The 14,026-nt window shown below is 47.5% G+C and overlaps 1 protein-coding gene and 1 pseudogene across 4 annotated transcripts in view; both read right to left on the bottom strand.

Moving 5' to 3' along the window:
* LOC149557336 (prolyl 4-hydroxylase 1-like) overlaps positions 1–14,026 on the bottom strand; it is a 255,775-nt gene that overhangs the window by 85,962 nt on the left and 155,787 nt on the right. The gene's annotated exons all lie outside the window — the stretch shown is intronic.
* Positions 2,802–3,897, bottom strand: LOC149557337 (GDSL esterase/lipase At5g03610-like; annotated as a pseudogene).

Below are 14,026 nucleotides of genomic sequence, written 5' to 3'. Positions count from 1 at the left end.
TCATTCCGTCGGCTACAGAAACACCGCCGGAACCATCCAGTCAGCTAAGACCATCCCCCCCAAAAAAAAAGTCGTCTCCTGACGACTAACAAAATTAGGAGACAACTTACAGACCACAGAAGAAATACTAGAAAGAAGGGGGCGTCCCAGAAGTGTGCTGCTGGCGACGTAACTCATACACCTGCTCTGTCCTGATGCGGAGATCTGTCTGAATCTGAGAATTAACCTCGACGGCCTCCTTTAGAAGAAGCACCGCATCCATAGCCTGCCTCCTAGCTAACTACATCTCGTGCTCAGCCGCATCCTTATCTCGAACCACCGCCTCTCTACCTTGCCCGGCCACGTCCCTCTCCTGCACCGCTGCTGCCAAATCTGCCAGTAGTGTTGCCCGCTCTGCGGCCCATGCTGCCTACTGATCGGCCAAGTCGGCGGCTATCTTCTGTCTAGCCTCACTCTCCGCTGCCAATGATCGCTCTACTGCAACCCTGTCCACCTCCGCACACCGACAACCATAGTAAACATCCTTTTACAATCCCACAATCTCATGTGCCAGCTTCATCATAGGGGTGTCACTGGGTCCCAACTCCGGCTCAGTAGCCCAATCTACCAACATCTCAGCTGTCTCCACCGCCGGCCAGCCCCTGTCTACAAAGCAAGTCTGAAATCGTCGAGAACAAATCCCACAGATATATGCTCTGATCAAATGCCACTCCCTCCGCCGATTCAGGGCCTGAATTGCCACATCGTGTCCCTTCTTTAACACAGACTTCATAGTCCTGAGGTAATCCCGGCACCTATCCTCATCCGACCCGTAATCCTCCTTCGCAAAGTCCTCCAATGACCATTCTGCATCACTGTTCTCCTCCTCATCAGCGGGAGCCATGCCCACATTTGGTGTCGCCTTCTTTGCTGTTGGCGCAACCACGGCATGTGGCATTCCCTCCTCCTGAAGCTGAGGCTCTGGTACTGCTGGTGATGTTCCTGAACGCCGAGGAGACTGAATGGACGGACCCCGCTTGGCAGGAGTGAGTCGGAACTGCCGCCTCAGAAACTCACTAGCTCCATCCATCACCTTCGATTGGTCTAACTATGCGAGCTCCATGTTCTCCTCCGGTACTGGCTAGGTTGACTCGGCCTCTGCTAAAAAAGATGACGAAACAGTGACAACTGCATCACAATCTATGACCTCCAACCGAACCTGCGGCTCTGGCTCTGGCGGTGGCAACTATGCTCTCGGTGGGACTGCGATGGTGACATCTGCTGGTACAACTGGAATCACCTCCGCTACAACTGTCGGCAATATCTCGGCGACTGTCCGTGGGACATCTGTCGCTGCCTGTGGGACCATCCCCGTCATTGTCCGTGGGACATCTGCCTCCACTGGAGGAGTCATAAGGACGGAGGCATGGCGCTGACCAAACGCCGGAATGACTACCGCAGAGGTAGTCAAGTGTGCCGAAGTAGACAGCTAAGGCGGGGTAAAAAATGTGGGCTGACTATCTCCACTGCCACTCTCTACTGAAGTACTATCCTCTTCATATCCCGCTCCGCTGCTTTCCGAAGTTTCCTCCCGTCCACTGTCAGTGTCCCGGTGTGTTGCTTGCAAATCCAAAAACACTTTTTTCTATCCCGCAGCTGTGCCGCCTGTATCTAGATGCCTCCAATAAAATACCGGAGGTTCCCCTTGTGCCAACTTCCCCTGCGGTGGCGATTCAAAATCATCCATGGGTATCTAATTAATCGCTACCTCCAAGAACAAGCCACTCGCATGATATGGCATAAAGAATGTGCGATGCTGAAGTGTCATGAATTCCTCCATCCTGACGGCAAGTACCGAAGCCCAATCGTATACCGTACCCTGCATGATACCATTCAAGAATACAATTTGCGGCAATGCTATATCTGAAGCTCGAGTGGCACCTGTCAATCTGCTCTTGATGACGTCCATGATGCACCGCTAGGGACCTTCCCGAATGAAATCTCTGCGGAGCCCTTTGCATTGCGACCCCTTAGCCACCACTGAATCCATCTCCTCAGGTGAAAGGTCGCGGCCCACTAGCCGTATCCAATGTTCCTTCCTTTCCTGAGAGAGCTTGCAGTTCTTAATTTCTACCTTCTTACCACCGGGACCAGGGATGCCGAAAACTCTAGTGAAATCCCTTGGTTTAAAAGAAACCGTCATCTGATGCTTTTTGTATGCAAATGTACTTGTTATGCTGTGCTGGCTATATGTCTTGATCATAGTGCGCAAAACTGAGTCGAATAACTGAATGGAGAAGATTGGAATCTGAATGGCCCAATGCACCTGTGCCCATATCAAAATTTGCTTAATCTGGTTAGCATCTGAGGTCTCCTGCCACCACCTATGGCATTCACTGCCATTAAGACCCTCGAACTAAATGGTGAGATAAGTGAGTTCCTCCCTGACCTTCTGTTTTTTGCTACTGGACCCCGACCCTGAGGGCCTTGCAACTCGGATCCCTGATGCCAAAACCCTTGCATTTTTTCCCATATTTGCAGCCAACAGATTCTTCCACTACTTTCGTTTGCCAGTTGATTCCATACAAGAATGGCTTCTTTGTCCTTATGGAAGTTTCCTTTGTCCATTACAGAATGTTTCACCCCGTGGAAGAGAAAAGGAAGAAGCAAACACTTCTCCTGAGGAAATCAAAGGGCAGAGGAAATTGTAACCATTCTGATTTTATTTGGGAACAACCGCAGAAAGGAAAAACTGCCAGAAGAACGTCTCCTTCAAACCCATCCCCTTCAATGCCGAGCCCTGGAAATTTGCTTCAATAAAGCTACGCCCAGACCTGCACCATTTATCGACCTTCTTCCCATGAGAGTGAGTGCAGCCACACAATCACATTCGGCGCACCTTCGATAAAACTTACTGTTTTATTTTCCACTTTTGCTCCATCAATATTATACAACGACATTATCGTTTCCCATCCTCGCTGAGTTGGATGAGACATATCCTAGAAGAATCTCTCATTTACATTTGAACACACTTGAAACAAAGCCCTACCCACTTCGTTTGTCACTACACACAGATCAACCCTACCTTATGCAACACAACATGGAACGAACAAATCCACAAAACCATATTTTGCAGAATTCGAGAAAACGTAATTAGTCGCAGACACCAAATCTGTAATTATCAAAGACAAATCCTTGTGATTCGATCACAGGTCTTCTACACCCTGCGTCAATAGTGTTGTATGAAGAGCCAAAAACTCATTGACGCCGAAATTGCAGGATATCTTGCCGATCTGAGGGCCGCACCCGAAATGAGCAATATTACTCACTGCAAAATTTCTAAGCCCGACTTCATACAAATCTTTCACAAAATCAACTATACCATTAACCACAGGCTCGACCTGATCGATCAGTCCCTGTAATAAACCTTCACAGATTTAACAAATAAAAATATAGATTTCTTAACCGGCTCTCATGTCGAGCCCGTAGCAATTGCAAAATGTGGAGGGGCGTGAGTAACACAACAAAAGTTGACTGCTCCCGCACGAACAAAGTCCTTATGTTATAATCCAAACTCTGCGAAAAATAAGGCCCGGAGGAAGGCAAGATCCCGCGGGAAGTCAAACGCCGCCGAGAGTTGGAAAGGTTCCGCGGGAGAGTTGGAAGTCCACGGGAAAGGCAGACTCCCGCGGAGAATAATACCCCGCGGGAAAAAACTTCCGCGTTTTTTTTTTTTAACTGTTTTTTTTTCTTTTCAACTTTTTTTTTGTTTTGGTTTTTGTTTTTTTTTTTTCTAAATCAAATAACAGAGGTACCTCCAAATGGCGTCACCACCAGAGACGACGGAGGATTCAACGACGACGAAAACCTTCTTGCGCTGTATACTTTCAATTTAGATCCGTTAACTGACTGAGCCATCTCCTGTCCGTCCAATGTCGCCAATTTGATTGCTCCATTGTCGCCAACCTCCCGGATCTAGTATGGTCCAACCCACCTCACCTTGAATTTTCCCGGTTTGATTTCATTGCAGCCATCATACTTCAGTACTAATTGTCCTAGCTGAAATCTACTACATTTCAGATACTTATCATGCTAGAGCTTGCGTTTGTTCTGTGCCACTTCCGTCGCCCACTGTGCCAACAACCGTTTCTCCTCCAGCTTATTCAGATTATTTAACCGCTCTTGTAAGCTTCTATTGTCATCCAACTTGTTTTCCAACACTATTCGGAGACTTGGGATCATGAATTCCACTAGGACTACTGCTTCCTGTCCAAACATTAGCTGGAATGGTGTGTGCCCTGTCGTCACCTTGTACGCCGTTCGGTAAGCCCATAGGGCAGCGAGTAAGTTTTCCTCCCAATCAGCACCTTCAACCGCACAGGATTTGTAGATGATGGATACTAGGATTTTATTGGTGGCCTCTGCCTGTCCATTTGCTCTTGGATAGTACGAACTCGACAGTGAATGATAAATCTTAAACTGAGTGGTGAGCAGTCGAATAACATGATTAACAAAATGACCTCCCCTATCACTTGTTAATTGTAACGGGATTCCATACCTAGTGATGATCTGTTCATAAATAAATTTCATAGTGCTGACGGCCGAGTTATCTGGTAACGCACGTGCCTCCAACTACTTGGTCAAGTACTCTGTTGCAACAATGATGTACCGGCACCGTCGAGTCTTGCTCACCCTTAGTGGTCCAATGAAATCTAGTCCCCATCTCTCAAAAAGTCCCTGCACGTGTGAGGGATGAAGTGGCATGAAATCTCTCTTCAGCGGCTTTCCGGCCCGTTGGCAAGTGTCACATTCGACGACCCATTCCCGCGCGTCATTGTACACCATTGGCCACCAGAGACCTACCAGCAATATCTTCCATGCAGTGGTGTCGGGCCCCATGTGTCCTCCCACGAGACCCTCATGTGCTTCTTTTAACACCTGAGGTATCTCCTCTTCCAACACACACCGCCGAAGAATATGATCCGGCCCCATTTTGTAGAGCAATCCATTGATCAATTGAAACGTACGACTCCTGATTATCAACTTGCGCCTATCATTCAGTGACATCCCCATGGGAAACTGTCCTGTTGACAGGTACTCGCCAATACTCCTATACCATTCCGACAGTACCCCAATCTGAAACAGCTGCGCGTCAGGGAAGTCGTCATTCACACCCTCCGCTGGTTCCCCTGTTTTGATCCGCGATAGGTGGTCGGCACTGACATGTTTCTTTCCTGGCCGGACAATGATTTTGAAGGTGAATTCCTGCAACAGGAGTAGCCATCTGCTGATCCTCCCCTGGACGACGGGTTTATTAATCATGTACAATAGGGCCTGGTGATCAACATAGAACACAAACGGTGTAGCAAGCAAATAATGACAGAATTTTTGCACAGCATAAACCATTCCTAATGCTTCTCTTTCAGTCGTGTTGTAGTTCTACTCGGCCTTTGATAGCAACCGGCTGGCAAAGTATATTGGATGATCCAGTCCGTGATTACCAGTCTGTGCCAGGGTTGCGCCGATCGCATAGTTGGAGGCATCCACATGAACATGAAATTCTTTATTCCAGTCCGGATATGCCAGGATGGGTGTCATAGCCAGTTGTACCTTTAGCCCTTCAAATGCCTCGTCCTGCTCTTTATCCCATCTAAATGATTCTTCCTTGCAGGTTAACTTATCTAACGGTTGGGACACCTTGGCAAAATTTTTAATAAATCTCTGATAATAACCTATATGCCCGAGAAAAGATTTTACCTCCGTTACATTAGTAGATGGCCGCATTTCAAGAATGACTCTCACCTTGTCAGGATCCGTCTTTAATCCTTCCTTACAGACAATGTGTCCGAGCAGTGTGTCGTGTGGAACCATGAATCTGCACTTCTTGGGATTCAATGCTAGCCGGGCTCTGCGACATCTCTCCATACATTCACCAAGTGCTGCCAGGTGTCCGTCCTCTGTGCTAAATATTGACCAATCATCCAGGAAGGCTTTGAAATTTCCCACAGACATCTTGTCGAAGATATGCAGTATAATCCGCTGGAATGTGGCCAGCGCATTACACAACCCAAATGGCATCCGGTTGTACGCATAGACCCCATCTTCGATGACAAACGTTGTCTTCAACTTATCCTCCTCCGCTATAGAAATCTGATTATATCCGGAAAACCCGTCCATAAAGGAGTAGATTTCATTTCCCGCAACCTCCTCCAGAATGCTATCTGTGAACAAAATCGGAAAAGGATCCTTGATCGTCACTGCATTCAGGCATCTGAAATCGACACATCCGGATCTGAGTAGTATCCTTCTTCAATGAGATGACTATCGGTGACACCCATTCGCTGGTCTGTACCTTGAAGATAATGCCAACTTCCAGCATCTGGTTGATTTTCTCCGTGACCCGTGCCGCATAGTTCTTGTTCATCCTGTAGGGTCGCTTTCGTACAGGTACAGCTCCCTCCACCAGCGGGATGTGGTGCACACACAATTTCGGCGGCACTCACTTGAGGTCCTTGTATGTCCATGCAAACACATCCTTGTAGTCCATAAATATCTTGAATGCCACAGCCTTGAGTACGGGATCCCAATTATCTCCGACTAGTATGTTCTTCAATTCTACCTCGTCCCCCAAATTCATCGTTTGCAGCGTAGCTTCATTATACTTGATTGTCTCCCCTTCACTGAATGCATGGGCGGGTGTAACATCCAACGGTGCCTCCCCCTCCTTTACTTCACTAAACTCCTTCGGATATTCGTTCTCAATTGACAGGACATTGCAGCTATGAAATAATTCATAGTCCTCCATTTGCCAGTGGTAGACACCGTTGACGGATTCCAAGTTGTCATCCGTTCTTCCCCCGTCCAATCGGAGGTCGCCCTCCTGATCCGGTTCCATCCGTTGCCTACCTTCATCCTCCTCTCCCTCAGAATCTGACGACAGGGCCTCTTCCCCTACCATTTGGGTATGCAGATCAATGACGAATCGGCGGCCTTTGCTTTCCAGTGATAAGGTGTTCTTCCAGTTGTGTCAAGCTCTTCCTTCGATAAGCCACCCACGGCCGAGGATGGCATCATAGCCTTTCCTCTTCAACGGAATCACCACAAAATCCATCAGGAATGGCTGAGTGCCAATGGTTACCAGCTGTGCCATGAGAATACCCAATGGTTTAATGCCATGCTGATCGGCGGTTAGCAGCTGAAATCTCGGATGCCACAATGTCGGCTGTCCAAGTTTCCTCCAGGTGTCTTCTGGTAATACATTTACGCCGAACCCTCCGTCAACGATGGTGTCTGTGAGAACATGTCCAAGTATCCCCATCTCGACGACTGCAGGGTGTCGTCTGGATGACAGTGCCAACAACATCTGATCTTCTCCTCCAACAGCAATTTCCTTTTCCTTCCCTCGACTTGGTTCTCCCGGTGACTTTTCCTTCACTTGACTTGATTCTCCTGCAATATTTGAAAGAGCAGATCGAAGTTGAGGCATTGTGAGAAGCAAATCACTTACCTTTACTCGCACCTCTGTTTGCAAAATTTTTCATACTATGTTTTGTTCTGCGGAATTCCTTGCTGAAGTGCCAACGATGTCCGGAGGTGTTACTGCTTGGGATACTTTTCCAACCTCCGCCCGTGCTTCTGCAAATTTCCTCTTTTCTTCGGCGGGCTCTGGGTATTCTTTTGCTTGTTGCCGCGTAATTGCCAAAACTTCTTCCTCATCCGCTCTAACAGTAATCAAGTTCACTCCGGATTTTGGACATTTTGAGTCGTCGTGATCGTCGGGTCCGCACCATCGGCACAATAGTTGAGGTGTATTTGCTATTGGACACTCCCGCGCAAAATGCCCCCACAAGTTACATGCGCGGCACTGAATAATCGATCGTCCTTTTGCATGATACTATATCCAGCTTCTTCTCGTATTGGTATTGTTATTGTTGTTATTGTTCTGTCCACGCCAATTATTCTTATATGCTCCAGATGTAGCACCGGCGGTATTCATGTTTCCGCTACTACCCGACGGGGAAGCCTCCTGTGTGAGAAGCACCTACGGAGATCCTCTTGTCTTCATGTTAAAGAGGCAGTCTTTTGTCGAATGGCCCATGATCTGACAAATGTCACAAAATTGGTTTTTTGGACACGATCCTTTAGTATGGCCGTTGGTCTTACACTCTGTGCACCACAATTCACTTCCTTTTAGCTCCTTCATATTTTTAAACTCCATCATGCGAACCATATCCTTCTGTAAGGCCTGAACTTTCTTGTTGTTGCCTTCGTCGTCGCTGCTATCATCTCTGGCAGGCTTTTCGTCATCAGAATCAGATGAGCTAGTTTTCTTCTTCTTTGTCTTCTATTCACTTTCAAGATCCAGTGCTCTGTTATACGCGTGCACCTATGACGACGGTGGCACAATTTTCATTTTCCTCCGCAATTCAGATCGTAGGCCATCCACGAACCATCTTCTCTGTAATCCGTCCGCCAGCTTGCTTTCCATTTTGTTTATTAAGTCTTTTAATCTCCTGGCATAGACACAAACAGTTTTGTGCTTCCCTTGCTTGGTATCGAAAATTTCCGCTACGATTTCATTATCATCCCGCAAGAGTTTAAATTTCGCCAGGAACTCCTTTTTAATGTTATCCCAGGTATTCAACTTTTGTGGATCCGTATCCAAAACCAATCAATCGCCACACCCCGTAGGGTTGCCGGAAATTGCCTGACCCATTCGTTGGCATCTATGATTCCGTTTGCCCACCAGATCGTCTCACATATCTTACAATGTCGGATGGGGTCGGCTGTACCATCGCCCTCAAACTTCGGCAGCTTTTCTTTGGGTCCCGCCATCACAAAACTGGAGGTCTGTACTGTCACACTGAAGGTCTGCACTCCCGCACCGGCGATCTGGATTCCCACACCGGAGGTCTGAACTCCCACACTGGAGGTCTGCACTTCCACACCAGCGGTCTGCACTCCCACACCATCGGCGGACTGCTCTCCAACACCGGACGTGTCGACAGCTGCAAACTTTGGTGAAGAAAAAGGATCTTCTGAAGTTGTTTCCCGCGGAAGTCTATCGCGGACGAAGAGGTTACTCCACGCTCGTGCTCCCTCGGCACTGCGAGCCGTGCGAGTTGATGCTCTTCCATCTGAATTTTCTTCCCTCGACGAACACAAATTCAAGAACTCCTCTCGTGCTTCTTCCACCAATTCCACCCGCTGCCGAGTCTCCTCCAACAATTCCTCCGCACTCCTATTTCCGTCGGCAAACTTCTGGAATCTCCTTCGGCGGTCTGCCTGCTGTGCCAGAATTAAATGTTCTTGTGCAGTACGGATTCCATCTTTTCCTTTCGCCTTATTCCGATCCTTGTTAAACTGATTTGGCATTAATCTTCATTCTTCCCACCTTCCAGATTCATAGGGCAACGGCGCAAAATGTTTACCGTACTGGTAAAGAAATCAATGCATACAGACAATGGAACAGAATAGTAGAATTATATTCACATATGCCAGAACATACATTAGGCTTCGTAATATTCGCAATAGTAGATGATGATCATTTACAATGATCCCAGATGGGATATAAATACTATCTGCCGAACCTTCCCGAAGGAGTCCGTCGGCCACAAACATTACATCCGCTACAAACTATTACCCGTCAGCTACAAAATACAAAACACCGATGACAATCATTCCGTCGGCTACAGAAACACTACCGGAACCATCCAGTCGGCTAACAGTCGGCTGACACCATCCCCTCCAAAAAGAAAAGTCGTCTCCGGATGACAGTTACAAAATATCTGAAACAAATTAACAAACAAAATACATTATCAGAGTGACTACAACAAGAAAAGTTTGTTTTTGTCCCGTCACTTCCACATTCATCTAGTTACATCTATAGCCTCTGCTAACACAATACTGTCTCCTCAAGCTGACCTTGATAGCTACCCGTGCTGCTTTCTCTGCTTCCAACACTGGGTCCACTGAGATAAGTGTCACTGCACTGCCTCCAACTGGATGATTTAAGACAGCCTCCAGGCCAACACCTACTCCCAGTGCCTCTGGTACACAGAAAGTCCATGCCTACAAAAACTTCAACTCTTCTCAACTGGTCAGACTCCCACGATTGATATCCGCCACACCTGGGGGTCCAGGGGGCAACGCCCCCGGCGGGGTCGAGGGACAGCGCCCCTGCGGGGTCGCTCCCTATCACAATACAGGGCGGGGTCGAGGGGCAACACCCCTCACCGCCAAGACCAAATTAGCACTTCGCAACCCACACAGAAATGCACGAAGCACACCATCTTTGTCATTTTCTGCGGATTCTACACTCTTTCTGGCAACCACTGATGCTTCCCCTTCCCTGCGGCATCATCTGCTACTCATTCCGAACAACTTGAAGTAGCCGACGGAATGATTGTCGTCGGTATTTTGTATTTTGTAGCCGATGGGTAAATAGTTTGTAGCGGACATAATGTTTGTGGCCGACGGACTCCTTCGGGAAAGTTCGACGGATAGTATTTATATCTCGTCTGGGATCATTGTAAATTATTATCATCTTCTATTATGGATCTTATGAAGCGTAATGTATGTCTGGCATATGCAAATATAATTCTGCTATTCTGTTCCATTGTCTGTATGCGTTGATTTATTTACCCGTACAATAAACATTTGGCACCATTGCCTTATGAATCTGGAAGGTGGGAGGAATGAAGATTAATGCCAAATCAGCTTAACAAGGATTGAAATAAGGCCAAGGGAAAAGATGGAATCCGTACTGCACAAGAACATTTAATTTTGGCACAGCAGGCAAACCGCCGAAGGAGATTCCCGAAGATTGCTGACGGAAACAGGAGTGTGGAGGAATTGTTGGAGGAGACTCGGCAGTGGGTGGAATTGGTGGAAGAAGCACGGGAGGAGTTCTTGAATTTGTGTTCGCCGAGGGAAGAAAATTCAGATGGAAGAGCATCAACTCGCACGGCTCGCAGTGCCGAGGGAGCACGAGCGTGGAGTGACCTCTTCGTCCGGGATAGACTTCCGTCAAAAACAACTTCAGAAGATCCTTCTTCTTCACCAAGGTTCGCAACTGTTGACACCTCCGATGTGGGAGTGCAGACCGCCGATGTGGGAGTGCAGACCTCCGGTGTGGGAGAGCAGTCCGCCGGTGTGGGAGAGCAGTCCGTCGGTGTGGGAGTGCAAACTGCCGGTGTTGGAGTGCAAACCTCCAGTGTGGGAGTTCAGACCTCCGGTGTGGGAGTGAAGACCGCCAGTGCGGGAGTGCAGACCTCCGGTGTTGGAGTAAACAGCGCCAGTGTTGCAGGACCCAGTAATGCTTCTCTACCAAGTTCAGTTGTGATGGCGGGACCCAAAGAAAAGCTGCCGAAGTTTGAGGGCGATGGTACAACCGACTCCATCCGACATTGTAAGACATGTGAGACGATCTGGCAAGCAAATGGAATCACAGATGCCAACGAATGGGTCAGGCAATTCCCGGCAACCCTACGAGGTGTGGCGATTGATTGGTTTTGGGATACGGATCCACAAAAGCTGAATACCTGGGATAACATTAAAAAAGAGTTCCTGGCGGAATTTAAACTCTTGCGAGATGATAATGAAATCATAGCAGAGATTTTCAATACCAAACAGGGGAAGCACGAAACTGTCCGCGTCTACGCCAGGAGATTAAAAGACTTAATAAACAAAATGGAAAGCAAGCCAGCGGACGGATTGCAGAAAAGATGGTTCGTGGACGGCCTATGCTCAAAGTTGCGAAGGAAAATGAAAATTGTGCCACCGTCGTCATATGTGGACGCGTATAACAGAGCACTGGACCTTGAAAGTGAACAGAAGACAAAGAAGAAGAAAACTAGCTCCTCTGATTCTGATGACGACGCGCCTGCCGGAGATGATAGCAGCGACGATGAAGGCAGCAGCAAGAAGGTTCGTGCCCTACAGAAGGATATGGTTTGCATGATGGAGTTTAAAAACATGCAAAAGGAGCCAAAAGGCAGTGAACTGTGGTGCATGGAGTGTAAGACCGACAGTCATACTAAAAGATCGTGTCCAAAGAACCAATTTTGTGACATTTGTCAGATCATGGGCCATTCGACAAAAGACTGCCCCTTTAACATGAAGACAAGAGGATCTCTGCAGGTGCTTCTTACGCAGGAGGCTTCCCCGTCAGGCAGTAGCGGAAATACGAATAGAGCAGGTGCCACATCTGAAGGGTACAGGAATAATAACAGAGGGCAAAATAACAACAATGCAAAGAATAACAATAATAATGGGAGCCGAAGTCGAACCTAGTATGATGCAAACGGACGGCCGATCATTCAATGCCGAACATGTAATTTGTGGGCTCATTTTGCGCGGGATTGTACAACGGCAAACACACCAAAATTATTATGCAAATGTTGTGGATACGGAGATCACGAAGATTCCAAGTGTCCAAAGTCTGGAGTAAACTTAATCATTGTCGGCACGGATGTAGAGGAGGTTCCGGCAATTACACGGAGGCAAGCGGAGTAAAAGAGAAAACTGGGGGAAGCGCAGGCGGAAATTGCAAAGGCATCGTCGGCGGGGACATCTCAGTTGAAGGACATCACCGGCACCTTGGCAAGGAACTTCGTAGAACAAAACATTGTACGACAGATCTTACAAACGGAGATACCGGTCAAGATAAGTGACCTTCTCACAATGCCCCAGTTACGGAGGGCCATTCTGAATCATGCACTGTTTCCAAAAGCAACAGAGGACACAGGAAGGGACAGTAGGGAAGTGATGACAACAGACCCAATGCTGCTGGCACTCACATCTGGACGGCATCCGGCAGTCGTCAAGATGGGGATTTTGGGAAACATCCTGACAGACACAATTGTCGACAGAGGGTCCGGCGTGAATGTGTTGCTGGAGGATACTTGGAAGAAGTTGGGAAAGCGGACATTGTGGCCACCTGCATTTCAGTTGCTCATGGCAGACCAACATGGAATCAAACTGTTGGGAATCTTGAAAGCGCAATCGGTAACTATTGGAACACAACCATTTTTATTGGATTTCGTAGTCATTCCATTGAAAAGAAAAGGATATGATGCTATTCTAGGACGAACTTGGTTGGTGCAAGCAAAAGTAAAACATGATTGGAAACGAAATACCCTATCAATGGAGGGCGGAGGCAAAAGATTCATAATTGACCTGCACACACAAACGGTAGGTAAGGAGGCAGCATCGTCAGACTCAGAAGGTGAAGGCGACTGTGATGATGAAAGAAATCACAACGAAGAAAAGAGGAGAATGGAACCGAACGAAGAAGGAATATTGAGACTAGACGGAGGATCGAATGACGACGACCTAGACTCGATGAATGACCTTTACCATTGGCAAATAGAAGACTACGAAATCTTTCTGAATTGTAATATGCTAAGGGTCGACGAAGGTGAGAAAAAGGAGAAAAATGAGTGTCCGCAGGAATACAGAGAAGCAGATGACACAAAGGAGGTTACGGCTGAAGAAGGACATACAACACAGACCCACAAAAAAGAAAGATCCCACCATTCGGTACATGGTGAACAGACCGCACAGGAGGAAAAGAACGCATCGCACCATAAAATTACTTGAAGGGTACCGATAGCAAGGAAATAAGCTAGATGCTCGACGACCGCAGGCACAGTGGGTGATGGAGGTAACACAGAACAAACATAAGGCGTGGCATGACAAACTCAATAGGTTTCAACCGGGGCAGTTGGTACTCAAGTACAACGGTCAGGATGAAATGAAATAGGAAAGGTTTAAGGCAAGATGGTTTGGACTAGATCAGACCCGGGAGGTCGGCGACAATCGAGTGATAAAATTGGAGACATTGGACGAGCAAGAGGTGCCTTCGGTAGTCAACGGATTTAAATTGCAAATATATGGTGCCAGGAAGACTCCGTCGCTGTCACAGAATGGCCAGTTGACTCCGTCGTCGTTGCAGAATGGCAACGCCTGGAGGCAAAATTGAGGTGCTGTCTTTTTATTTTATTTTATTTTTGTCAAAAAAAAAAATTTGAAAATTTGAAGAAAG

The sequence above is a fragment of the Cupressus sempervirens genome, chromosome 5, assembly GCF_028749045.1.
Source record: "Cupressus sempervirens isolate cs-2001-9-10 chromosome 5, ASM2874904v1, whole genome shotgun sequence".
Lineage (NCBI taxonomy): Eukaryota > Viridiplantae > Streptophyta > Pinopsida > Cupressales > Cupressaceae > Cupressus > Cupressus sempervirens.
This window is presented reverse-complemented; position numbering and strand designations above follow the sequence as displayed.